The sequence below is a fragment of the Canis lupus genome, chromosome 30 (genome assembly GCF_003254725.2).
Source record: "Canis lupus dingo isolate Sandy chromosome 30, ASM325472v2, whole genome shotgun sequence".
In the NCBI taxonomy this organism is placed as follows: Eukaryota; Metazoa; Chordata; class Mammalia; order Carnivora; family Canidae; genus Canis; species Canis lupus.
Window position 1 is genome coordinate 24,800,954 of NC_064272.1, and position 25,513 is coordinate 24,826,466.

At 39.7% G+C, this 25,513-nt stretch overlaps 1 long non-coding RNA gene across 1 annotated transcript; it reads right to left on the reverse strand.

Moving 5' to 3' along the window:
- Positions 1-4,352: 4,352 nt before the first annotated feature.
- On the reverse strand, positions 4,353-25,243 carry LOC112675836 (uncharacterized). Its single transcript, XR_003146108.3, has 4 exons — positions 24,973-25,243; positions 8,444-8,557; positions 6,626-6,761; positions 4,353-5,172 (listed from the first exon to the last, which is right to left on the reverse strand). It is a non-coding gene; the product is annotated as an uncharacterized LOC112675836 (long non-coding RNA).
- Between the last annotated feature and the right edge of the window lie 270 nt (positions 25,244-25,513).

Consider the following 25,513-nt stretch of genomic DNA (forward strand, 5'->3'; position numbering starts at 1 on the left):
TTTAATTGTCACAATGAAAGGGAGGAGGACAACTGGCATAGAGGGAGTAGAGGCCAGGGATGCTGCTGAACATCATACAGTACACTGGACAGCCCCACCCTTCACCCACAGCAAAGAATTATCCAGGCCAAAATATCAATAGTTCCCAAGCTGAGAAACACTGGATTAGGGCAGACTCTATCTGAAGTGGGGAGAAATTAGTATCTCAGGTTTTTTTTTTTTTAAGATTTTATTCATTTATTCATGAGAGACACACACAGAGAGGGAGGCAGAGACACAGGCAGAGGGAGAAGCGGGCTCCATGCAGGGAGCCCGAGTGAGACTCGATCCCGGGACTCCAGGATCACGCCCTGGGCCAAAGGCAGGCGCCAAACCACTGAGCCACCCAGGGATCCCCTGGGATCTCAGCTTTAAATGTGTAGGAGTAACTGTGTTCTTTCACTGTAGGAGGCAAAGGCCACTGATCTTCCAGAGGCAAAAAATATATCCATCTATAAGCATCCTATCCATGTTCTGTTCTATGAAACATTTTATCTTGTGGTTATCTCCTTCTCCACAAGCACCAGCAGACCGACGTTTAAACATTTTACAGTTGGTGTTCTGGAATTTAAAACCTAAAACTAGTTTGAGTTTTCCTCACTGGATGAGCACCTAGCTACTGGCAATTCCGTCTGACAATCAGTCATTCTTGGGCTCCAGGCCAATTTCTTTAATGAATCTCTCTAATTTAATTCATATTTCCCCACCTCTCTTTTAAGTACCACCCAGGCTCATCGAGCCTAGTATTTGAACCAAACACATTTAATGATCGTCCCTTCATTAAACGTTACAGCTCTTTAAGGCCTTGGCAGGCGGGTGCCCCACTCGATAACCTAGCGCCCTGGCAAAGTCAACAGCCGGAGCCAAGTTCATCCCTCTGCTTCCGTCTGCAGCTGGGGCCAGAGCCTTGGAGGCGAGACAGGCTTTATCACTGGGGAAGCGTAAGTTTTCCAGGCCAATGGATTCAGCGCTCTGGCTATATCTCATGCCTTGACACTAGATGTCAGCGAAGGGTAATTGTTGTCTCAATTTAGAGGCCAGCTCAGGTAGCTGCTGGCACCCTTGGTTCATGTTTTATAGCAAAGGTGAAGTATGGCTCCGTTCCCACTGCACACATATATTACAATAAAAGGGGATATCGGCGCCTAGTGTTTTTAAAGGCTAGTCATAAAAGATGAATAACGAGGCAGTTTAAAGCTAAAAGACAGCTGCCAAGCTCAATGGCCATGATGGATGCCGAACACCCAGTGTGGAGAAAACCCATTCCTCCGAGACCACCATCCAAAAAATTAATTACTACAATTCAGCATCTTTAAATGTGCCACTTAATATACTGCTACCATAATTAAATTTCCAGCCCTGTGACCTTGAGACCATTTCCTGAGATAATAAATGAGATCAAGGTTTAATTGATGCGGATGCAAGTAGAAACTGTCCAAGGATGCAAAGAGCTTCCACGCTGTGCGTCAAGGTTGGGGAGCAGGGCTGGGGTGGTTGAGGTGGGGCAGAGTTCAACTGCGGTGTTGTGCTTGTCCTTCTGTGATAGGGCAGCGGGCTTGGGGGGCTGTCTCTTAAAGCTTCTGCTTTTGGCACCAGAACAGCACAGTGAGGTGGCAACAGCCCTGAACTGGGAATCAGGAAAGCTAGCGCTGGGGTCAGACGTGTTGCTGAGATTCTGGTTGGCCTTGGACCAGTCACTTCTTCGTGGGCCCTGGAGGCTGCTGTCCTCTGTAGGAAGAAGGGCTAGACAACACACTGTCCATGGTTCCTTCTAGCCCTGATTTTCTAGGACTCTTCTTGGTAAGCTGTTGGAGAAACGTGTTAGCCGCCCCTCTCCTGCTCAGCAACAGCACCCCTGCTCACCCCTCAGGTATCCTTTAGAAATTAGTGAAAGGGAATAAAGGGAAAGGAGAGAGGATGAGTGAAAATATCAGTGAGGGTGACAAAGCATGAGAGACACCTAACTCTGGGAAACGAACAAGGGGTAGTGGAAGAGGAGGTGGGCGGGGGGTTGGGGTGACTGGGTGATGGGCACTGAGGGGGGCACTTGGCGAGATGAGCACTGGGTGTTATATGTTGGCAAATTGAGCTCCAATAAAAAAATAAAACAAACAAACAAACTGATGTTTGGTATGTTTAGTGTATCAATCCTGAGCCTCATACCAAGCAGGGATCACCACAGAGGCGAGCAGTTTTCAGAGGGCATGGGGATAATAACGATGGACTTCCTGAAGAAAGAAATTGCCCCAAGGACTGAGGCCTAGAGCCCCGGACATGGGGATTCAGGAAGATAAGGAAGAACCAGAGAGGGGTGGGTGGGGAGGATGGATTAAATAGGTGATGGGGATTAAGGAGTGTGTCAAGATGAGCACCAGATAATGTATGGAATTGTTGAATCACTATATTGCACACCTAAAACTAATATAACACTGTATGTTAACTAATTAGAATTAAAATAAAAACTTAAAAAGTCAAAAATAAAAAATAAAAGAAAAAGAAAATGTACGGTGTCAGGTTTCTCTGTCAGCCACCAGGGTGTTCTGAGTGCCGACGTCGGGTGAAAGGGCTTGCTACTATCTCCCTCTATAGAATGTCACTGTCTCAGTGGCCAAGTTCCTTGGAAGGCTATAGATGCCCTTTGTCCAGCTAACTTGGTCACATACCTAGGACATACTTAAGGCATGAATCTGGCTAAAATGTAAGCAGAAGGCAAGTATAAAGAGTGGGGCCCCGTGCAATCAGAGAGCTGTGAGTGGAAGGAAGAGTGGGTGATCTTAACCCTGGGCGTTGGGCCTCAGGTAGTTTCAATTAAAAATTACTGAACACCAATGAGGCACTGGGGACTGCACTAGAGGCCAGCCCTCACTCGCAGTTTGCTCATAGCATTCTAGGGAAGTGGGAATGAATCAATTCACAACAGTGTCATAGTATAATAATGCAGGTACATATAAGGTGCTGCTCATCTGGGTGGGGCTTTACTGGCTTTGTCTGTTTTTAGTTCTCCATTTCCAGCAGCCTTCCCGAATACCTGCCAGTTGATAGGTCTTTGAAGCAGTGCCTCCTCCCCAATAGAAGCATGGAAGCTACAAGCCTTAATTCACTGTAGCCCTAAGAAGGGTCTGTCCCTGTTAACCTTTTCCTCCCTACATCAATGTTGAATAAATCCCCCATCCTCTCTGCTGATATATGCACATAGCATGTGTCCAAGGCAGTGGGTTTTGTATCCGAGGGGATATTTGCAGTGTCTGGAAACATCTGACTATCACAGCTGAAGTGGGGGTAGCTAATGGCATCTGGGATGCCGGTACGCTAGAGGCCTGGGATGCTGCTACACATCTCATGATGCACAGCCCAGACTCCTCCCCACCCCAGAAATCCTGGTCTAAGGTAGTCTATCTAACTTCAACACAACTAGCTGAAGAGTAATAAAGTAAATTTCCACATCTAGTGTGACTTTGGTCTTAGTATATCAAAATAACTGGTTTCACTGATTTTTTTTTTAATTAGTGAATTACTCTGACACGAATTGGTAGAGGCACAGCATAAAGTGTTGCCAGTTGGTTAAAGCAGGCGTTGCATGTTCCCAGAATTCTGAGCCTCATACCAAGCAGGGGTCACCACAGAGGCGAGCAGTCTTCAGAGGGCATGAGGATAATAATGATGGACTTCTTGAAGAAGGAAACTGCCCCAAGGACTGAGCCCTAGAGCCCTGGACGTGGGAAGCCAGGTAGATAAGGAAGAACCAGCAAAGAAACCTGAGGAGGAATGGTTAGACCCAAAGACTAGAAGGGACACTGAGAGGGAGAGGAACCCTAAAAGAAAGTAAAACAAGGATTTCAATGGTGTCTAATGCTGTGCCAAGAGGTCAACCAAACAAAAACAGTGGATTCTAGTATTGAGATCACTGGAGATACGGACAAGAGCTTGTTCTGTGGATTGGAGGGACAAGTGATTTGAGGGGAGTCAGTAGATGAAAGGAAAGAAAACAGAGACATAGGGAATACACTCTCTTTTGAGTAATTCTGCTATAAAGGGAAACAGAAATTGGGCTATAGTTGAATGGGGATTGTGCGATCAAGAGGTATGTGTGTTTGCATTGAGATGGAAGATACTGTGACACAGTGGCAGGCTGATGGGAATGCTCCACTACAGAGGAAAGTATCAGTGATGCAGGAGTGAGAGGGGACCCTTTGCTTGAACAATATTTTTGAGTGAGTGAGGAGGGATGGATGTTAGTGCACACAGTTGGCCAAAGATGGGAGCATGGAGAGTTCATTCATAGTTTGTCAGTTATCTTTTGCTGTGTAAAAAATTGTCCCAAAATTCAATGGCTTAAGACAACATGAAAACCCACATTTATTATCTCACACAATTTCCTTAGGTTAGGAACTGAACAGTACCTAGGCTGGGTGGTTTTGGCTCAAGGTGCCTCATGAGGTTGTAGTCAAGATGTTGACCAAGGCTGTAGTCATAGGAAGGTTTGACTGGGGGCTGAAGACTACTTCCAAGATGATTCATTCACATGACTGGCAAGTTCATGTTGGCTGTTGACAGGAAGCCTCAGTTCTTCACCAGATGGATCTCCCCATAGGGTTGCTCAAGTGTACTCACAATATGGCAGTGATCCGAGCAAGGACACGCAGAAGCCTTAAGGATTTTATAATCTAGCTTGGAAGTCGCATACCCTCAGTGTCTCCACATTCTGTTTATTAGAAATGAGTCAGTAAGTCCTAGTCAAGGGGAGGGAATTTAGATTCTACTTTCTGAAAATTCTTTAAATGTCAAAGAATTTGTGGATATATATTTAAATCACCACATATAGTAACAGGAAGGAAGTCAGCGGATGTGGGCACAGATGTGCTGAGGGGGAATTGGCAGAGGTTCTTTTCTGAGCACTTCTATGTTTTTATTGAAGTGGTAAGCAAGGAATCAGCTGAGAGTGGGCATGGGGAGACAGTCTGGGAAGTTGGAGAAAAGATAGATTGTAGGATATGGGAAACAGTTGAAGAGGCGATCAGGAGGATGAAAGGACTAGTGGACTCCCAGTGAATCAAGCGTCCCTCTAGGCGAGTGGTCGTCAACTTGCAGGGCAGCCACTGAGCAGTTTGAGTGTCTTTCTCCAACCAGGGAAATCTGAGGATGCATTGTAAGAAAAAAAACCTTAATCTCCAGGATGTAAGACCGTGGTTTTTTTTTGTTGTTGTTGTTTCCTTCCTTTTTATTTAAATGCTAACACACTTATTTTTTTTTAAAGAACTTGTTTGTATTAATAACATATTTGTTTGTTTGCTTCTGTCTACAATTTATTTCCTTCTTTCTAGTTTTCCAAAATTAACCAAATGTAGGATTTCTCCTCCCTGTTTGTTTAACATGAGCAAATGTGTATAAGGTGTGAATCAGTTTCCCTTTTGCACAGGTGCTATGTGGCAAAGGCAGTGGCTACATACAGTATCCTGCTGAGGGCCAAGCTGAACTGATGGTAAAGTCCCCACAGGACAGATTTCTGTTCTTGTGAGGAAAACGTCCCAGTAGGTGGAAACACTTAGACATGAGAAGGACTCCCTACAGGCGGTGCGCTCAGTCCCCTTTTCAGGAAGCATCTCTCAGGCTCCTTTGGAAAAGAAAGCCCGCACCAGGTGGGAGGTTGGATGAGCTGACTTCACTTGCAAGGGCTCTTCTACATCTCCGAGGCTGTGATCTGGTCACCTGGGGGCTTTTCATTGAACAAACGTTTGCTGAGCTCCTATGGTGTGATGTCCTGTGTACTGAACACCTCCTGTGCTTCACGTCGGGCATCCTCAGACTCACCCCTCCTGCGACCACAGCTGGGGTGGCCAGGTTCCCAGACTGCCATAGGGTATTTGCTATTCATGAAGTCCTCTAGAGATACTTCTATCAGCCAATCTCAGTTGAGATTTTACATTACAAACTAGCATTGCCACTTAGAGGTCATCATCAGAGACCCCGAGCCACAGAGAAGCAAACCAACTTGTTGAAGCCTGTATTTATTTGGTATGGAATTTGATTTAAGAAATTGAGAATTATGTTTTCTAGAGTCCTTTTCAGCTCAAAGAGTCTGATGTGAGCTCTGTGAATTGTTTGAAGTCCTTTCTTTCATATGCTTTTTTGAGGGGTATTTTCCAGGATGTTGGGTTTTGTTTTGTTTTTAAGTAGGCTCCAAGCCCAGCTGGGCATGGAGCCCAACACAGGGCTTGAACTCATGATACTGAGATCAAGACCTGAGCTGAGATCAAGAGTCAGATGTTCAACCAACTGAGCCACCCAGGCACCCCAATATATGGTTATTTGATACTAATTTGTTGGTTTGGAAGTTTTCCTTTGGCATCAAATGCAGGGTTATTAAGTTTCTCATAAATATAACTTTTTGTAATTTGATTTTTTGTTATGTAATATGATCACACAATTCAAGCTTCCTTCCCCTCCCCCACAGCTCACAGTCTCTTCATGATGTAAACAACTACTAGTTTCTTATTTATTCTTCCAGAGGATTTTTATGCATATGCAATCCAATGTGCACGCACTATTTTTCTATCTGTTTTAATAGTGTTTTTACGTGATAGCATACCTTGTACATTTTATGCATCTTGCTTTTTTCTCTTAATATGTCTTCGAGATCTTTTCATTCCAACATAGAATTCCATTGTATGTATATTGCAACAAGCAATTTTATACAAATGTCACATATATGTGGGCAAGTATATCTGTAGAATAAATTTTTGAGAAGAGAAAATGCTGCATCAAAAGTCACGTGCATTTGTAGTTTTGATCTACATTGACATTTTGCCCTCCACTGGCCTTGGAGCACCAACCACAATGTATTAAAGTGCCTGTTTAGGCACTAAAATAATTTTTTTACTTTCTAAAAATTAACAAATGGATGTTTTTAAACAAAGTTAAGTGATATTAACCTTTATCTACTTGAAACATATTTTCAAGAAAGAAAAATTGGAATCAGTGTTACTCCAAAACAGTTCTACAGAGAACATTTTATGACATGAGCCCTGAAGTTTAATTTCTATTCCCATCACCTGTGAGTTCAGAGGTTTCTTTTCCAAAGACTGAATCCTCAGGCTTCTGATATCTTTTTTTTTTTTCTTCCTTTGTGGATCAGTGAAGTGAGTTTCTCAGCTCCCCTGACTGCCTAGAAGGGAGGTTCTCTCTGTTTCACATCACAATGACATCATATGCAATGAGCCCTGTTCTCTCTCTCTCCAAGTATGGTCCGTGAACTGATTTCTTTCTCCTGGGACTTTGTCTCTGCCTGGGCACATTCCTATCAGTAACCAGTCCCTTTGCCAATTCTTTCTCATTTTCTTCTCATAATTAATAGACTCTGGAAGCTGCTTCAACCTGCATACCCTATTCCCCTAAAGAGTTCTAACCTTTGTTCATGTCATTTATTTGATGTTGAATTTTGCAAAAGTTCAACCTAGCAGTCCTTGCTTAATACAGATTTTAGTACAGTTGACCCTTGAACCATGTAGGTTTGAACCATGGGGGTCCATCATGTGGGATGGATTTTTTTTTTGATGAACAGTATAGTACTGTAGATAGATTTTGTCTTCCTTATGATTTTCTTGGTAACTTTTAAAAGTTTAATTTGTTGTAAGAATACAGTGTATATACCTATAACATACAAAATAGATGCTAATCATCTGTTTACGTTACCAGTAAGGTTTCTGGTCAACAGTAGGCTTTTAGTAGTTAAGTTTTGGGGGAGTCAAAAGCTATATATATTTTCAACTGCACAGGGGGTCAGTTCCCTAACTCCCATGTTCTTCAAGGGTCAACTGTATATCTCAACAGCCATATTTACATGTGGTCATTCTTTCTGCAACAAGGAATAATATACATCCATGTTCAGAGGGGGTTTGCTCCTTCTAAGGTGGTATGGGCTTGTAGTGGTTGATGCTCAAGGACAGGAGCCCCACAGAGCTAATTGGGGTGACTAGTCTTTTGGACTTTGGAATTTACTAGCAGCAGCTGCTACTTTTGTAGAGCAATGGTCATTTGCCATGCACTTCACGTTCATTAGCTCATTTAATCCTGATCATAATCTCACGAAGAAGGTATTGTTATTAATCCTATTTTACAGATGGGGAATCAGAGGCTTACAAAGTTTAAGTTATTTACCGAAGGTCACAGCGCACATGGAGCCCAAACTCAACATCTGGTCCTACTCCACCCCACTAGGGACTCAAGAGGAAACTTTGAACATGCATCAGAAGTTTCTTACCCCCTCACTTTCTCAATATCCTATGTTCCTTCCACATTTGGCTAAAAAAAAAAAAAAAGCCCTCATAATTTCTCTTTATTCCTTTGTTTTTAAGTAACTACCATACTGTTCTTTGTAGTAGGAGAGACAAAGGAAGAAGCAACCAACATTTGCCTTGATGGATGCTCCACTTTCTCTTTCACATCCTCACCACAATGTCTCACAGGCTCAATCACAAAATCCACTTCCAAATTTGTGGGGACATAGAGTACATGCTGAAACCTGAAGGCAAAGGAAGATCAAAGAGTAAGTTGTACCTTTCAGACGCATGTTGCTGGATTCAACAAATGTCTACCGATCTCTAGCCCCATGCCAGATAGATAATTGCATGTGTCCTGATTTTAAGAAATTTTTAAAAACCTACTGGGGTTGGGGGGAGATAGTCATTTAAGTGACTATGACAGAAGGCACAATGAAAACAAGTGTTTACATCTCACAAAGCTCTTTTTGCTGCCCTGTGTTGTGTCTCTTACACATAGAATTCCATAGACAACCGTATTCAAAGATTTCCCTTTAAAAAGGAAGAACTTGTGAAGAAAGGAAACATACAAAATTGGATTGCAAATTAATTGCTGGTGGATTCTTTGCAACTCTGACTGCATTTACTTCTCTTTAGGAAATCAGGGTGAGATGTAGAAAGATTAATGAAGGAAGACAATCAAAGTATATTGCCTTTTCCACTATCTTTATAAAAATAATACTATGAAGGCAATATCATGCAATAAAAGATTATAAAGGTGTCTATGAAGGAATAAAGTTTCATCCCCACCAAGGAATCCTATTACTTTACAGTCATACGTATTGAACCTTAGGAGCCAGTTCCATAAGCCATTGGCCCTCTGCCTCTCCAAATAAAATAAATAAGAACCGGAGAAATTCTGTTACCACTTCTTTTTAATATATCCTGAGATAAGAAGAAAAGATGAGTGAGAATGAAAGCTATCAAATGATGCCCCCAAACTCCAAGTCATCCTGTCAAACAGATCATAATTAGGTAAGACCACCGACAGGTAGTCAAAAGCTGAGTGTGGTCTAGCTAGAAGCCAAATAGGAGAAGCCCCAAACTTAAAGGTCATAACTTAGTCTGACTTTAAAGTTTTACATTGTTTAATAATAGGGTTCCAACAGCTAAATTTAGTTCACCAGAAAAAGCCCTTAAGGATCTAAGTATGTTGCTGTAATGACACTGAACAACCCCTAGGAACACACTTTTCCCCATCTGCTGCTTAGGTAGCCTGTGCTGTCAGTGGAAACCCCAAGATGGCATTCTTGCCTTATTTTTCTAAATGACTCCTTTGGTTAAAAAACAAAACAAAACCCTCTGAAATCCTCACCAAGTTGGGTGACTAGATTTGGGAGGGGGGAGGAAGAAGTGACATTCTATTATTTAATAATCAGTGTTGAGTGGGTCGAAAAGGCAGTTGCCTACCGGATATGATTTTAGGTATGCTATAGAAAAAGCTCTTTGTTCACAATGATTTCTGCCTGCTGGCCGGCCATGCTGCATGCAACGGAATTTTGAGACCCTCTTTCTACATATTATCACTGAGGTCCTAAGGAGGCCCTCCCCACCCCCCCACCCCGGTTGACATCAGGAGCGGTAGGCAGCACAGTAAGTCATTATCAGACACAGATAAGAAAGTGGGGGGAGTGTTAATTATCTAGCAGGGACCTGAAGGAAGAGGATGCAGAAAAGATAAACTTTGGCAGAACGAAAGATCAAGGGGAAATAATCATTGATGACCTCATTATTTGATTTTATAGGTTAGATCTTCTGTTCACCTATTATCTTATTTCACTCTTTTTAACAATAATGCATGAGGCAGCCATGGCACCGGTCCCAATCTACACCAAATGCAGGTCTGGGAGACGCTCTGAAAGGTCTAACATCATGCAGAATAACCCAAAGCAGTTAGGCCACTGGGATGATGTTGGAGAGAGTCAGAATGAGAGTCACCTCTTCTCCCTTGTGTATGTGGTGCTTCCCTCCCAGGCAGGTGCTTCTCATTGATATTTAAACATACTCAAACCGCTGCCATCCCTTGCTCTGCTATGAAATCCAACATCCATGTTTCAAGTCTCAATTCTCTTGATCTCGAAGCAGAAGCTATCGCTATTGATCATTCTCTTCTTAAAACACTTCCCCCCCTAATGCTGAGATACTTCCCTGGTTTTCCTCCTAGCTTCTGGCCAGCCCATTTCAAGTCTCCCATGCAGGCTTATTTGCCTCTTACCCAATCATCACACGGACAAGCTCCTCCTGGTCTCTTCTAGTTCGTCTGTCCTTTCCCCTTACTTCACTCCATACACCTCCATTGCGGTACTTGCTAGGGACTTGCAAATTGAAATCTGCAGCCTTGACCTCACCAGTGAGCTCCAGACCTACTCGACAACATCTTTGCTGGCTATCTCAAAGGCACCTCAAATTCAGCGTGTCCTCCCAGACTCAAACTGGGTTCTCTCATGTTTCCTAACTAGGTGAATAGTGACAGCATCTGAAATGTTGTGAAGCCAGAGATCTCAGATTCGTCCTGGACCCTCTTCTTTTCCTCTTCGCTATAGCCATCCACCACCAAGTCTTCTCAGTTTTATCTAAATCTCTCTCAAACATGCCCACTTTCCATCTTTGCCACTGCTGCTATACTAAACCTAACCCACTACCACCTCTTGTCCACACTTCCCATCGTTCTCCCTATGCACCCAAGTTTCTAATTAATCTCCAACATGAAATTAGAGTAATTGTTTTTCAGAACATGAATCTGGTCATTGCTTGCTTAAAAACATGGCAGTGGCTTTCTATTCGCCCTTATGATGAGGACCAAAATCCTTAGCATGTTTTGCAGGGTCCTGAGTGGTTTGACCCCTCTAGCTTCATCTTACACCTTCAGCCCCTATCCCCAACTTAAACTTACTTTATGTATTCCTTTTCTTTCTTTTTCTTTTTTTTTTTAAAGGACCTTATTTATATACTTGAAAGAGCACAACCAGGCAGAGCTGCAGGCAGGGCTGCAGGCAGAGGGAGAGGGAGAAGCAGGCTCCTCACTGAGCAGGGAGCCTGATGTGGGGCTTGATCCCAGGACCCGGGGATCACCACCTGAGCCGAAGGCAGATGCTTAACCAACTGAGTCACTCAGGGGCCCTTGCCCTATGTATTTCAACTGTATTCATTGTCTCTTGCTCCCAGGTCACCACCTGTATCTTTTCATTAATCAGATCCCAGATCAAGGGTTATCTTAGGGCGAGCTTCCCTGACCGCCTCCTTTCTCCCTCCTAAGTCAAGTCAAGTTTCCTTGTTATTACCCACTTTCAAAGAATGGCTACTACCTGACAAAGGTGCTCATCTCAGTTTGTCATTATGCATTCCTTGACAGGATTATTTGATTAAAGTATATCATTCCTATTATAGTCTAGGCTTGGTTTTTGCTCACTATTCTAATACTAACTAGAAGGATAGAGCCTGGCATATAATCAGTGCTCAGTAAGTATTTGTTAAGAGATTTAATATTGAGAAAGGAATAGCAAGATCAATATCTATTTCATTATTTCACCTAGTTCCCATTACACTACAGATTTTTCAGGGAGAATAATATTATCTATATCATACTTTGGGGGTCTTAAAGAATAACGTCCAATTTGGTTACTTTTTAATATCATTAAGCAAGTCCCATAGTTGTTTTTAATGTAAAAAGCAAGGTGATACAACATCTGAAAAATAAACATCTATATATTGAAACTCATATTTCTCTTAAATAGACATCTAGATATATTTCATAGGTTATCAAGTTTTTTGTTTGTTTTTTTTTCATCCAGGAAAGGACAAAATTCTATAGATAGAAGGTCTTGTTGGAGAAGATGGATTTCCTTACTCAAATCAGAGGAGGGTGGACTCAATGCTGGTGGCTTAGAGGATTCATGAAAATTTCCCTAGTAAAATGTGACTTCTGGAAAGTGAACCGAGAACAAGGAAAATCGCAGAGGGAGGAATTGCAGTGGGAAAATAGCCCCATTATGTGGGGCAAAGAGTACCTGAGATTCATCTACCTCAGGAAAGTACAATGATCAAAATACAAGTGTTCTAATGACATAAACATACCATACAAATGTAAAATATCCAATAGATTTTTTCCTTAGGGCTAATCTGATAGAAAGTTTTCAGAATTAAAGAAGCTACAACTGATAAGCATCATCTTCATACTAAATCTAATCCTTGCAGTTAAGAAACAATATGATACCTCTGCAAACAAGGGTGTAGTCAAGGAAATGTGACATTTCCATGGACTGCAGTTCTTATCACAAACATACACTGTTTTCTCCAAAAGTACCTTATGCTTATATTGAACATGCCATTTAATTTTTTTTAAATTTTTATTTATTTATGATAGACACACAGTGAGAAAGAGAGAGAGGCAGAGACACAGGCAGAGGGAGAAGCAGGCTCCACGCACCGGGAGCCCGACGTGGGATTCGATCCCGGGTCTCCAGGATCGCGCCCTGGGCCAAAGGCAGGCGCTAAACCGCTGCGCCACCCAGGGATCCCGCCATTTAATTTTTTCAAGCTACTTATTAGTAGCCAAATGTTAAAGATTTTACCACTTTGGTTGAATTCAACAACAAATTGGTAGGTTGTTTCCTAAACCAATTTGGGCAGAAATTCAATAGACCTTTTTTAAAGCCCCGAAGCACATAGGAAAATTAGTATCTAACCATAAGCATATAAACTAATGGTGGATAATTTATCTTTTGCATGTACTTGTTTTTATTCATCAAAATCCACTCATAACTAAGAAAATTAAATAATTATTACTTTTCTTAAATATTAAGCAGCTCTACCTTCTGATTCAAGATGAGTTGAAGACAAATACAAACTCTCAGAGATGTATTTTTAAAGGTAGGGTTTTTTTCTTCAGTCTAATTTAGGATCTCTGGGATAAACAAGATATTTTACATACGCTGCTAGGAATAATTGATAGTTCAAGCTTCTGTGTGTTATACTTGTTAAAATATTTGCATTCAAAAGCAAAGCCAGAATTGTAGCTCAAGGCTATATGTATATCTTTCCTAAGGAACATAAGACATAAATAGCAGTTTGAATTGTAATTGTTTTGAAATCACAAATTTAAAGATACAGACATGCATTTTTAAAGAAAGAGGACATTGTTTTCTTCATTCAAACTTTTGCACTGATTGTATGTATGTGCCATACACTGTGGCAGGTATTGGATACAAAAATAAGGTTGGGTGCCTGTCCTTAAGAAGCTTGGAGTCTAGTGAGGGGATCATCAACTATAACCTGCTAATTGCAGTGTAGTGTTGTTGTTGTTGTTGTTGTTGTTTTTAAGATTTTATTTATTTATTCATGAAAGACACAGAGAGAGAAGCAGAGACAGGGAGAGGGAGAAGCAGGCTCCCTCTGGGGAGCCTGATGTGGGACTCGATCCCAGGACCCCAGGATGACAACCTGAGCTGAAGGCAGACACTCAACCACTGAGCCACTCAGGCACCCATTTGCAGTGTAGTGTAATAAAATACTGCAATTGTGGTCAGTACTGGGATTCTGGGTACAAGTAGGAAGAGCTCTGTTTTGACCATTCATGATATCCTGGGTCTTCTTGACACATGCTAGCATTGCATCTCTTCTCTTCTTTAAACTTAGGCATGACTTATTTTGGCTAATGAAATATAAGTGGAAGTAACATAAGCCACGTCTAGGTGGGAAGCCTTTTTCCTTCATGATGACTGGCAGTACTCTAGATAGTAGAGGCTCCACTGGGCTTGAACCCCAATGGAGGATGATATGGAGTGGAGCCCCCACTTAACCTGCAATGGGCATAAAGTATGCATAAGAAATACATTTTTCTGTTTTCATTTTTTTTAAGCCACTGAGATTTGGAGGATGTTTGTTATTGTAGCACAGGCTAACCTCAACAGACTACTAGTACATGCTTTACTCCAGACTTGGAGAATTACAAGTTTTCCAGTGTGTACAAAGCTAAGCTGAGGCCTAAAGAATGAATAAGAGTTATCCAGGTAAAGAATCGAAGGGAACACAGTTTCAGAAGTAAAAGTACATGCAAAGGCTTGGAGCAGGATGAGAATTCAGCATGTTTTGGGGAGAGTGGTTTTTCTTTGTTTGTTTCTTAAATAATTAGAATGGAGCAGTCCAACAGAGCTATTGGAGATTACTCTAAATAGAGGTAACAGTAATTGCTTAATAAGGATATGATTCCAAAGGATTTCTGACTGGTTTATTTGGGCTCTTGGACATAGAAAGGAGAAATGAAGAACCGAATTGCTATGGACCAAAATAATGGTGCTTGTCCTTTATGGAAAATTCACCTGCAAATTCCTTACTCACTTATATTATCACCTGACTTTGTAGTTATTTTTTACATATAAACTCAAATGAGTTTTTCATCTTATTAAGGTCAGTTACACCTGCTTCTATGCATATCTATTAGACTGTAAGCTCCTTGAGGGCAGAGTCCATATCATTTTCATTTTAGTTGTATGGTATTGCATTTTGCATTGTGGGTAGTACATAAATTCCTATTAAGACAGCTACCACTATTTTAGGAGTCTAAATGCAGATCGTAGCCCTGAATAGCCTCTGAATCGCGGCTTTACAATGAAAAGAAAACTCTGTGCACAGCTGGGGATATATCCATTTAAAAACGCTCCAGAAACATGCTGAGGTTTTTTGATGACAGTGAAGGCTGTGGACTTAGGAAATTTGCTGCCTAAGACCAAGATTTCAGGCTACCCATTCTTTTTTTGAGCCCTTGGGTTTAACTTCCATCTGGTTGGTTTCTTAACTTGTGAACTGCAAGGAAAGTCTGCCCTACTCACCTCTTGGGAATATCGGGGAATCCAAATAATTCTGAGTGCTATACAACATGATGTGACACTCACGTTCCTGCTGTTAGCATTAGAGGAAGGGGGTGTCATGCAAAGCCTGTGCAGTTGATTAGATCGGGGTTGAATTAATCAATTAACAGTTGGATACTCTTGGTTGAGCAACAAAATCCCAGCATATCACCAATTTCCCACTGATTTAAACTTGAATACTTCTTTTATCCAAGTATTCTTAGAGAAGCCTGGCATTCTAGAAGGTCATTGAGCTTTGAAATCATACAGGTAGAATTCAAATCCTGTCTCCATTACTTATTAGACATACGACCTGGGGTAAGTTAATTAACCTACCAGAGTCTCAACTTCCAGATCAATACAATGGGGGCAGTATCACCTAGCTTCCCAAGGTTAAGAGACTACTTGAAGTAGAAAGTACTGAAATGTCATGCCTTTGAAATGTCAACGTGTCTGTTTACCACAGAGCAAGCTTTATCACTAAAAATTCTGAATTCATCCTATTCACAGAAAAGTCTCGCTGAGACTCAACAACTTGCACAGGGGCCTCTTCTCTTATCTCAACACAGGGAAAATGACTGAATGAACTTAAACTTAGACCTCTGGTCAGTGGGTAACTCACCAGACCAGAAAAGATTCCCATTTACCTGGAGGAAAGCAAGGCAGCTCATACGAGCTCATCTTTCCTTTCTCCTTCCTTTCTAATGGTTGACAAGGACTTGTTTTCCACAGGGTTATCCAAGGAATTCGAGGTGTAAAAAAGAGACCTGGGCCACACTCCGATAAAGACCATAGCATCATGTGGGCACCACAGTGCAACTGTCGTCTGTTTTCTAAAGTACACAATCTTAGCCCAATAGAATTGCTCACTCTGGTCATCTGTCATGGTCTACCCAGCTGGTGGCTAGAGGCAAGCTGCTTTAGAGCAAGTAGATGGGCCAGGCCTCCAGAGGGAAGTAGATCTGCCAGCGTGCCAAGCCTCTCCTCACACACAACCTCCAAGGTCTGTTCTTGACAAAACAGTATAAGTAAGCTGTCTGCCAGGCTCCTGCTCTCACTGTGTGGTCTGTATGCGGCAGCATCAGCATCTCTTGGGATCTTGTTAGAAATGCAGACTTTCAGGCCCAACCCCAGACCTACTATACCAATCCACATATTAACAAGATTCATGTGCACTTTACAGTGTGTAAAGCACTTGGCTACAAAGTCTAAATGATGCCTGACACCAGGTGCCAAAGAGAGACATTATTTAGGACTTATAGGGGAAAAAACCCCCAAATCTCTTCACCAAAATTCTTATACTAGACAAGATATTCAATTAAAGAAGCCCTCGACTCTCTGCCCTACCACACACATATACTACTTTGAGTGCAATAAAGATATTATTCACTTTCTAACAAGGGTCTTCAGATTTTGGGAGTTGCATAAAATCAGATAGCTAGACAGTTGCTAAAATGTAAAATAACCTTCCTTTTTTGTAACTATTGGTTTTGGCTGATAGAAGTCATGCATACAGTCATATTTCAGAGAAATTACCATGCCTTAATGAGAACTTTAGGTTGAAGGAAGACATTTCAGTCAAATGATAGTGAAATTGATATGATCAAAATGAAATATGTGGCATATTTATCTAATCAGCTAGAGCTGCAATCTCTAACCATAGTCATTTACAGCTCAATCAACTCATCTAGTCATTATCAGCTAATGATACAATGAGTGATTACTCCCACATGGAGATAATAAGTGAGTTCATGAAAATCAGCACTTCTGTTATAAAGTGTGACAGGTAGAACTGAAAATAAGGTCTTTGAATGCCGTTAGTGCCTGGCTTACCTGACAAAAATTTAATAGGAAAAAATGGAATGGCATGGTTATAAGATGAGGTACATCCCTTTTGGAAAGCAACTTAGCAATTTGCATCAAGAATCAAGAAAACATTCACACCTTTTTATCACATAAATTTTTTTTTCTTTTTCTATTAGTTCACAACAATATCAAGCTTTCAAAAATTGGAAGTGGAGCAAAAAGAACTTTTCCCATACCATTTGAGAGTAAGTTGCTAATAAAATACCCTTATCATCCTTGAGTATTTCCAAGTGAATGTCCTACAAATGAATAGGTTCTCCTCCATGACCACAATAAGACATAAAAATTAGGAAATTAACCTTGATACATCACTATCATCATGTCTTCACACTCTATTCAACTTTTGCCAATTGTTTTAATAATGTCTTTAGTAAAGGATCCAATTCAGAATTACACATTGCTTTTAGTTGTCATGGCCCTTTAGTTTCCTTCAATGAGGAACATGTTCTCCTTCTGCCCGTTTTTTATGGTCATGCCACTTTTGAAGGTCACAGGCCAGTTATTAGATGTTCCTTTACCATTTGATTCATATTACTTGACTTTGGTAAGAATATCACAGAAGTGATGGTGTGTTCTCATTGAATCCTCTCAGGTGGCACATAATTTTGATTAGTCTCATTACTGGTTATATTAACTGTAATCACTTCATTTAGGTGTCATCTACCCAGTTTCTCTACTGTAAAGTTATTCTTTTTCCCTTTGTAATTATCTATTAGGTAAGAATTAACTTTGAGATGATATAAACATCTTATATCTCACTAAACTATTTATTTATTTCTATCATTTGTTTAATTAGATGAGTATGAACTCCTTTATTCTTTTTTATTTTTAAGATTTTATTTATTTATTTGAGAAAGAGAGCAGGAATAGGAGAGAGAGGCAGAGAAAGGAGCAGACTCCTCACTAAGTGGGTAACCCAACGCGGGGCTCGATCCCAGGACCCTAGGATCATAACCTGAGCTGAAGGCAGATACTTAACCATCTGAGCCACACAGGTGCCCCTATTCTTGTTTTATTCAGTGACTTTTAGTGTGTTAGCTCATTATTTTGCTGCTTCCACTATCCAAGATTTCTCTAGTGGGAACTCCTTCAGGTTGATTTTTGCACTGTTTTGACATGCTTCTCTTATTCTTTGAGTGCTTTTTCTCTTTCTGGCACAGGATGTTTCAGGCTCATCCTGTATTTTCCCTGTATCAGAACTGGAATTTTCTATTTCTCCAGGGAGCCTTAGTGTCCATTAGTGGAGAATGATATTTAGAAGCCAAAATCTGGACACTAGATGTGCTCATTGCACAGTGACACTGGGAGTCTTGAGTCCCAGGGCTCTTCAGTGGCCAGAGCTAGAGAATGAATATCTCTATATATCTGTAGACAAGTAGGATATGCATAGAGCTGTTTATATTACATATTCAACTATGAACACAAACTGATACTTTCAATTTGAATCTGACACCACTTGGTTTCTTGTAGTTTTCTTTTCAGTAATTTCCTTCTTTGACAATGAGAAATTGGACATCCATTATTGTTAGTATATTTACTTATCTGATTAGTCCACTTGTGTGTAAGTAATCTCCAGTCCCTGCTGCTACCCTTCATTCCCACGGGGACACCTTATTGTCCTTCCCTCAGCCTCCAGAACCTCCCTCACAACACTGACTGCTTTGCTCCATGCAGTAGCTTTTATCTTTATCATACTTAATATATTTGGAGTTAAATTTCCTTATTTTTCAAGACATTTAGGAATATTTGATTTATAGGCTCTTATTTATCTCTATAAGCCAATCAGAACAGAGTTCCTTTTAAGAGACTTTATAATCTAAGTTATTATAAAGTTGGGAAAGCATTTTGCATTCACACTCTGAAAGGTAAAGGACTTTGTGAATCACAGACATATAGACACACATATATACATAGAGTATATATTTCCAGTTCGACAACTTTATTAAAAGGGTAATAGTAAAATAGCAACACAGAAACTCACAGGTCCAGACATCATAGAGTTGTTCACTCTCCTGATGAGTATGAAATTCCAACTGATTTGAGCTCAAAATGATAAACACAAAGACTAACAATCTAGATTTTCTGTTCTTTCATCCAATAGAGAAAATAGGAATAGGAAAGGAAGAAAAAGAAAAAGAGAAAGCTACAGAAAAAGAGAAAGAAAAAGCACTTACTATGTAATTTTAATTCTGACCTGTAACCCAAAGGAAAAATTTAAATTAAAAATATAGTTTTTGCATAAAGATATTCATTTCAGTATTTTTTAAAGATTTATTTATTTATTTATTTATTTATTTATTTATTTATTTATTATAGACAGAGAGAGAGAGAGAGAGAGAGGCAGAGACACAGGAGGAGGGAGAAGCAGGCTCCATGCCGGGAGCCCAACACGGGACTCAAACCCGGGACTCCAGGATCACACCCTGGGCCAAAGGCAGGTGCCAAACCGCTGAGGCACCCAGGGATCCCCCCCTCCATTTCAGTATCACATTTAATAGATGCAAATTGGAAGCAGTCTAATTGCCCATAAATAAGGAAATGAATAGGGCAGCCCGGGTGGCTCAGCAGTTTAGCACTGCCTTCAGCCCAGGGTGTGATCCTGGAGATCCAGGATCGAATCTCACCTCTGTCTGTGTCGCTGCCCGCCCCCTCTGTGTGTGTCTCTCATGAATAAATAAATATAATCTTAAAAAAAGGAAATGAATAAACAATGGTAAACACACAGATTATTAAGCAGTCACTACAAATGGTGGTTGAAGACCCCCTGGTTAAGAAGGCAATTTCAGCACACATTGAATCTGAGAGCAACAAAACCTGAAAGCAAGTGTATGCTATGATTTCAGTGACCATATACTTCAGTTCACCTAGGACAGTCCCAGTGTGACCTTGTTGTCTTGTTATTAATCTCCTTTTTTGCTTTCAAAAGTATCTCAGTGTAGACGATAAATTATATGGTCACTTTAGCTATCCTTGGTTGACTAGAGGATCAAATTTCATTCTCAGTAATTTTTCTGGGAATCATCCTAGAAGAAGAGATCACAATAGGAGTCTTTCTGCAGTATTTATACCCAATTTACACTTAGATAGGTCAAAACAGTGGCTGGCATATTGTAAGTATTCAAAAATGATAGCTATTATCATTGTTATTATTACATTTGATGTGACTAGACAAGCTAAGTAAATATACGGCACTGCTGTGGCTGCTGTTTATGAGGGCAACCTTGGACTTAGGACACTGCCTGGAGTCATTTGGGCTCTCATAACAAAGATGTGGTCAAAACTCACAGGCACAGAGGTGACACTCCCTGCTGTAACTACACCTGCTATAGCTTGTTCATTATTTTCCATTGGCTTCTACACATAAGAAAACTACAGCACATTTAAACTTTCCTTTTTCTATTTCTGTGGGCTAAAATGTTTGAATGGGGATCTCAACAATTTTCAGACTCCTCTGAACTCATAGAAGCAGACTAGTACATACCTTGTAGAAAACTATGAAAAATACAGAGCAGTTCAAGAGAAGGGGGAAAATCTTAGCATCAATTGTTTCTTATTACTGAAGGTAACAGGATAAAACTACAGAAGATTTCAAATAAATGTTCTCATCAAGATGCAGGAAGAATTGTAATCTATAAAGCTAGAGAGGACATGAAGAGAGCACTGTGCAGAAAATGCAGCCCAAGAAAGATGTTATAGAGATATAAGAGAGGTGCCTGAAACAACAGCAGCAAACTACAGATTGTTGTGGGAAATTAAGAATTATAGATGTTATCTCACTTAGAGAAGATTTATGAGAGGAGATGGACTTTGAAGAGAACTACCAGAAATTTGAAATACATATGCTAAGAATTCTAGAAAGAGAAGACCAAGCAAACAGAAGAGAAGTAATAATCAAAAATATAAAAGAAAACAACTTCCACCAGCTAATGAAAGCTTGAATATTCAGAGCAAAAGGGTTAACTGAGTGGCTGGCAAAGTTAGTGAGGAAATTCACCTCTAGACAGGTTTTGTTGTATTTTTGGAAAAAAAAAAAAAAGAATCCTGTATTTACAAAGCAACATGAAAGATCAAAATTTTTTTTAAAGATCAAATTTCTTTACTAAATTGACACTAAATTTAAGAAGACAATAGAGTAATAGCTACCAGAGGGTTGAAAGGAAGGGAATGGGAACTTAGAATCTGATCTCTAGTGTAAAGCCTCAGAAAAAAATGATCAGAAATGCAGATATTTTGAAACTAACAAAGATCTATCTCTCTTTTAAAAATAAAAATATGTATTTTAAAGATTTATTTGAGAGAGAGAGAGCATGAGCATGTGAGTGGGGGGGAGGGGCAGAGGGCAAGGGAGAGAGAGAATCCCAAGCAGGCTGTATGTACTCAGCGCAGAGCCCTAAGCAGGTCCTGACCCCACAATCCTGAGATCATAACCTGAGCCGAAAGCTTAACTGACTGAGTCACCCAAGTATCCTGAAAAATAAAAATATTTTGATGAAATAAGTGAATCAAAATAAAGAACTCAAGAATAAATAAGACTTGGAATAAAAGAAATTGTAGAAAACAGACAAAACAAATGTCAAAAAGCATTCTTTAAAAGGATCACAATGTAAATGTAGTAATACTTAGAATCTAGATCTAAAATCTCTGTTTATATCAAGAAAAGAAGTAAGATGGAAGGAGAGAAAGGAGGTAATATGATGGCAAATTTCACAAGCTTTATAGGAAGAAGTTAACAGATATTTTAATGACTAATATTGACAAAGAAACAGGCTCAAATAATTTTTAGAAAATTTAACAATGTAGTTACAAAAACAAGCATACAGAAAAAACACCATTTATTGTGGAAACATCAAGGAAAATTAAAAAAAACAAAAAGAATAATGGAAGACAGTAGAAGAAAGCCCAACCATATTAGTTGACAACCTCCTACTTATAAAAAAAACTCATATAGGTATAAAAATTGTAACAACTTTATTTTAAAAATTAAGACTTTTAAAACGAGCTAAGATAAGACTTGAAAGATTATAGAGAGAAGTACCAGGTTGCTGAATGGGAAAGTTTCACCTTGTACAAAGGTAAGTTCTTTCCAAATAAATCAATATAATTATTGCAATTACAGTAAAAATCCTACGAGAATTTTGGAAGGCAATCTCAACAGTCTCATTCTAAAGCTTAGCTGCAAGTATAAATGAGACCAACAAATGACAATAAGAAGTACATAAGAATAGGTAGTCTCAAAGGCAAATTAACATAAAAAGTTAAAATCTGATTCATAACTTCTATATAACATTAAATATATCACAAATATACAGATATTATAAGATACATGATGTTATCATGACCACTGAGTAGGTGACATGCAGGTGATGCTTGATGAATGATCAGTGCAACCCTGAATGTATTTACATTATGTATTTTCTCATACCATTTCTTGACATTCTCAGGTATAATTGATTATATCCCAAAAACAGATATCAAATAATAATCACTACTTATATTTATTTTTCTTGCATATACACTTAATTCTTTAAAAAATGATTCTTTAATTTAAATTTAAAAAATATAGTTTCATAAACAATACCTCCAGTATAAAATTTTTTTAACATCAGTAGAACATTTATTATCATTTCACGGGACATTAATTCTCTGTGGAACATAGTTTAAGAAATGCTGCTTGAATATATAGGAAGATCCTACAAATCAACAAGAGAATAACAGATATTTCCAAAAGAAAAATGGTCAGAGAACACTAACAGGTAATTAATAAAAAAGTAAAACTGGCTAATAAACAGATGAAAAATATTCTACCTTACATCTAAATATAGATATTCAACTGATTTTCCACTTATTAAATGTAAAATAACATGTTACTTCCCTATCATAATCCATCTTATAAATATTCTATAAATAATATATAGAAATGCACTGAAAAATACTGAAAGAGAATGCACTAAAATTTAACAATGATTATACCTTGATGATTTTAAATTTTCTTCACTAGACTTCCCTGAATTTATCCAAACTTTCATCCGGAAGAATATATGAAAATGATACAGCTGGGAGAGGTGAAAAGATGGCTATGAGGTCTGTTCTGTAACATAAAGATTATGTGTGATGAATGGAAAAAGAAGACAAAATTAGAGGTACCTTCCATGTTCTGGACTGTATGCTTGTGATACCCTAACCCCCAGTATGGTTGTATTTGGAGTCTCTCTGGGAGGAATTAAGCTAAATGAGGTCATAAAAGTGGGGGCTTCATCTGATAGGATTAGCATTCTTACAAGAAAAGACCCCAGAGATCTTGTTCTCTCTCTTTCCCTGAGCACATGGTGAGGAAAGGATATGACAAGAAGGCAGCCAGGAAAAGAGGCTTCGCTAGAAACAAAATCAGTCAGAATCTTGATCTTGGAAATCTAGTTTCAAGAATTGTGAGAAATAAACCTCTGTTGTTTAAGCCACCCAGGCTTTGGTCTTTTGCTAGAGCAGCCTGAGCAGACTCATATACTGGGTCAAAAAAAAAAAAATAATCAGTCTTTCTAAAGCGGAAGGAAACTCCAAACAGTGGTATCTGCTGGAATACCTCCTTCTCCTGTTTCTAAACACAAAAGGAAGATAGTGAGTTTTCTGGTGATGAACTGTGGGTCAGGGGCACAAGTCCTAACTGCTCCTAGCAGAGCACAAACTCAAGGTGGGCCACCAGGGTGTGGCTGCCCTAACTCCTGAACTATTTTTTTTAAAGATTTTATTTATTTATTCATGAGAGACAGAGAGAGAGAGAGAGAGATTGAGAGAGAGAGAGAGAGAGACACGCAGAGACATAGGCAGAGGGAGAAGCAGGCTCCATGCAGGGAGCCTGATGTGGGACTCGATCCCAGGACTCCCGGATCACACCTTGAGCTGAAGGCAGGTGCTAAACTGCTGAGCCACCCAGGGATCCCCCTAACTCCTGAACTATTGCCTTCAGTGTTGGTGCCTGATTTTAAAAGAAGGTCATTGGCCCAGAAACCCATTCAGAAGAGATTAACTAGATCAGTGAAGACTCTTCCAGAAACAATGTCTAGGCTGGTGGGGTAGAGAGGGTACAGTGCCTTCAAGTAGTAACACCCAACACCTTTGCCCTTCCCTTCTACCTCTCAGAGTTGCATAGCAACTCTCGTAAAATAACAGATAGGCATCTTAGTTATTATACATCAGACTTCAATTTTCTTTATTCTTCCCCATTCTAAGTTAAAGAAAGAACAGAGGGTTTCATTTTCCATTTTTGTAAAAGGAGGCAGTAAAGGAGCAACGGTGTCACACATAATCTTATTATCTGGCAGAAAACGGAAGTCATAGCAGACTCAGAGGCCCCAGTGAGCAAGCAAGAGGGTGTGTCAAAGAGGAAAGATGGCAGATGTCTGCACATTAGAGAGTGGGCTGCACACCATGCTACCAACATTAATGCGTTCTTCCTAAAAATCTCAAGACTTTTTCATTAAGTGGATAAAATTCAAATAATGTAATCTGTGCTTTTGCAAATTAGCCACAAACCATCTAGTTTCTCACCAATTACTTGATATTTTTATCTACCTCTAAATGTTACTGACCTAAAAAAAATCTGATCAAAGGCTGTAGAAATTCTAACCCCTGCAGCAATTATTAAATTGGTCCACTCTGTGTCCTATACTGACAAATTGTTATACTCTAGAGCCTGACGACCTACAAGTGTCTCAATTAGATGCATGGATGTAGCAGCAATGTTTTAAAGTTGTCTACACTTGACTTCATTCCTTTAAAACAATAACCCACCTGCCCAGTCCCCTAAAATCTCCCCAAACCTAATACATAGAAATGTCTTTCCTTTTATATCCTAGAGCAGGTGTGAGGGCAACCATATCTCCTGGGAAGTCACATAAAATGAGGATAAGCACCTTTTGTGGAATAAATCTCCTTCTCATAACCAGCTTCTCACATCAGGCTTCTCCTCATGTTGTGAAGATCCTTGCATCTACATAGAATCTTCTTATCTAAAAAAAAAAAAAAAAAAAAAGAATCTTCTTATCTATTCCATCCCTTTATCCACACAAGCCCTAGTGGGCCCTGGTTGTCTAGAACTTTATTGATTGAGTTATGCAGGGCTTGATAATGGATGCCAAACTCTGCCAGAGTAGCAGTTAAAATCCCTGACCTCTCTTAGGCCATGAAATTGACCACTTGATGAAACAATGGAAGTAGAATGTTAGGGCAATGGAATTTGGTATTTAGGAAAGTTTATTCCTGTCTTGAGAAGTTGCCTGATTGATATGTCTAAATACTGCCTTTCAAAAAAAATTAAAATTAAAAATAAATAAATACTGCCTTTCACAAAAGATTGTAAATCTCCCAACATTAAAGATGAGTTATGCATTCCTGCTGTATATACTATAGCTCCAAGACTGTGTAGGACACAACATAAATGCTCATAAATTGTTA